Source organism: Vicia villosa, linkage group LG5 (genome assembly GCF_029867415.1).
Source record: "Vicia villosa cultivar HV-30 ecotype Madison, WI linkage group LG5, Vvil1.0, whole genome shotgun sequence".
NCBI classification, from domain to species: Eukaryota; Viridiplantae; Streptophyta; class Magnoliopsida; order Fabales; family Fabaceae; genus Vicia; species Vicia villosa.
Genome location: NC_081184.1, coordinates 28,593,428 through 28,597,138, shown reverse-complemented (window position 1 = coordinate 28,597,138; position 3,711 = coordinate 28,593,428).

Sequence of the window (3,711 nt, the reverse complement as noted above, 5' to 3'; positions counted from 1 at the left end):
TGTATTTAACTGCATCGTGCGTGTGTGTTTAATTTTACAGTTACTTTGAAGTCTCTGGTTTCTACTTGTACAACGCCGATTCAAACCTACCCATCTCCCACATCAAGTCTAACTCAGGTTACTATCCCTTTCTTCTTGCTTATAGTTTGTTATTTTCTGCTTATAGTTTATTGTTTATGGTTCTATTTAATATCAATTTAGTGTCTCTCAACCATTTTTTTGGTTTGTGGACTTATATTACCTTGAAATAAGGTAAGGTCTTCTTTAAGAAATCGGGTATTCTGATTAGGTATTCTGATTAGGTATTCTATTATGATGATAGCTATTTATTATCTTGACAGAATTCCTTAGTACCTGATAGAGAAACCAAGAAGCATTTGTTTAGCTTAATTAAGTCATGGATAAGACATGGATGAGATCAAACCGATTGTCGAAAGAGTACGAGAAAGGGGTATGGGAATTCGTTGAGTTTGCGGTTAAGCACTCCGAAGACCCGCTTCGAATGCCGTGTCCTTGCTTGGGTTGCTGTTATGGGGATAAGGTTGACGGGAAACAGTTGGGATCCCATTTACTACGGTTTGGAATTGATAGAAGTTATACATGTTGGACAATGCATGGTGAGAAAAGTAACAGGAATGCTGGGTCGAGTTGTAATAGGAAGTATGCTTCAAACGACGATTGCACAGACACATACGATTGCGATCGAGTCGAAGAGATTGCAGAAGCGCTTGAAGAAGATCTTGCGGATTGTCCCAAAATGTTTGAGAGGTTGGTAAGCGATGCAGAGAAACCGTTGTATGATGGTTGTTCAAAATTCACAAGATTGTCTGCGGTGTTAAAGTTGTACAACTTAAAGGCGGACAATGGATGGTCGGATAAAAGTTTCACAGAGTTATTAGCCCTTATGAAAGATATGCTACCAGAGGATAATGTTCTTCCCAATCGAACGTATGAAGCCAAAAAGATGTTGTCCTCTATTGGCATGAGCTATGATAAGATACATGCATGTCCAAACGATTGCGTTTTGTTTCGAAACGAGTATGCAGCGTTGAATGAGTGTCCTAAATGTGGTGCCCCTCGATATAAGAAAAAGTTGTCTCCTGCTAAAGTCTTATGGTATTTTCCTATAATTCCGAGATTTAGACGCATGTATCGTAGTGAGAGCGATTCAAGACACTTGACTTGGCATGCAGATGAAAGAATTATTGATGGAAAGTTGCGACATCCGGCAGACTCACCACAATGGATGAAAGTTGATACTGAATATCCTGAATTTGGAAAAGAAGCAAGAAACCTTCGGTTGTCATTGTCTACTGATGGAATGAACCCGCATGGTATTCAAAGTATCTCGCATAGCACATGGCCTGTGATTCTTATGATCTATAACCTACCTCCGTGGCTATGTATGAAGCGTAAGTACATGATGTTATCAATGCTAATTTCTGGGCCTAAACAACCAGGGAATGACATAGACGTATACTTGGCACCGTTAATCGAAGATTTAAAGTTTTTGTGGGACAACGGTGTGGAGGTTTACGATGGGTATAGGAAGGAAAGTTTCAACTTGAGGGCGATGTTGTTTGGAACAATTAATGATTTTCCAGCATACGGAAATTTATCCGGGTACAGCAATAAAGGTCAAAAGGCGTGTCCCGTTTGTGAAGATGAAACCGATACGACACGATTGGATCTTTGTCAGAAGAATGTCTTTCTCGGTCATCTTAGATTCTTAAATTCTAATCATCACTACCGTGGGTGGAGAAAAGCATTCAACGGAAAGGCCGAACATGGTACAGCCCCGCCTTTTTTGTCAGGTGATCAAATTTTTGAAAAGGTGAAAGATGTGAGCACTCAGTTTGGCAAGCCTTTTGCACATTCACTTGTCAAGGGTGGGTGGAAGAAGAAGTCCATTTTTTTTGAACTTCCATATTGGAAGTCGTTGTACGTAAGACATTTCCTGGATGTTATGCATATTGAAAAAAATGTATTTGACAGCGTTATAGGTACGTTACTCAATATACCAGGAAAGTCTAAGGATGGCGTTAACATAAGGAATGACATGGTAAACATGGGGATGAGAACTGAATTGAGACCCGTGACGAAAGGAAGACGAACATATCTGCCACCTGCTGTTTACACTCTATCTAGAAAGGAGAAGAAAACATTGTGTAAGTTCCTCAGTGAAGTTAAAGTTCCAGAAGGCTACTCTTCAGATATTAGAAGACTTGTGTCCATGAAAGACCTCAAGTTAAAGAGTTTGAAGACGCATGATTGTCATGTTATAATGGAACATTTTTTATCAATAGGTATACGTTCTATTCTGCCAGAAAAAGTAAGAAGCGCAATAACTAAGCTGTGTTTCTTCTTCAGGTCAATTTGCAGTAAGGTGGTCGATCCCGCGATCTTACCAACATTGCAAAAAGAGATAGTTGTTACTTTATGTGATCTTGAAATGTATTTTCCTCCCTCGTTTTTTGACATAATGGTTCATCTAGTCGTTCATCTTGTGAAAGAGACACAATTGTGCGGACCAGCTTATATGAGATGGATGTACCCTGCTGAACGTTATATGAAAATATTAAAAGGGTACGTGAAAAACAGAAGTCGACCGGAGGGTTGTATTGCCGAACGATACGTTGTTGAAGAAGCGGTTGAGTTTTGTACTGAATATCTGTCAAATGTTCAATCAATTGGACTCCCCAAATCTCATATTGTCGAAAAAAAAGAAGGAAAAAGGCTAATTGGAAATAAAGTTGTGACAGTATCAATGGTCGAACGGGATCAAGCGCACTTGTATGTTCTGCACAATGAGATTGAGGTTGAGCCGTATGTTGAAATGCACAAGGTTGTTCTCCGAGATTTAAATCCAAATAGAAATGAGAACTGGATAGTACGAGAGCACAATCGAAGTTTCATACCGTGGTTTAGGGATCATATTTATTCAAAGTATCGTTCAGATCCTGCTTCAGTAACAGAAAGGTTGAGATGTTTAGCCTATGGTCCAAGTGTAATTGTGCTTTCTTATAGCGCATACGCAATTAATGGATACACATTTTATACCAAAGAACATGATGATAAAAGTACTATGCAAAATAGTGGTGTTACCTTGGTAGCTGAAGCAATGCACATATCAAGTGCGAATGACTTAAATCCGAAATTTGCAAATTTGTCATATTTTGGGGTTATCGAGCGCATTTTGGTGTTTGATTACGCGAAGTTTCAGATTCCTGTATTTGGTTGCAAGTGGGTTGAAAATAATAGTGGCATACGAATGGATAAGTCAGGATTTTTGCAAGTGGATCTCAATAGGGTAGGGTACAAAGATGAGCCTTTCATTTTAGCCTCTCAAGCTAAACAAGTGTTCTATGTCAATGATCCGACAAGTACGAAATGGTCTATAGTGCTTTTATCTAACAAAATAGTAGATGAAAACATTGAAGATCAAGGTGATATTGGTGTTGGCATTGAATCTTGTACAAGAAACGATCATAATGAGAATGAATCTTGTACTAGAAATGATCATATAACCTATTGTTTTTATTTATAGAGCACACTGGTTGCTGCTTGCTATCAACCCTATAAGGGAAGTCGTGTATTATCTGAATTCGGTAAATGGTGAATGGACCAATTATCCGGCCATGAAGGACATCGTTGATTTGTAAGTGGGATCGTTCTAAATATATATTCGTGTATATTTATATATATATATAT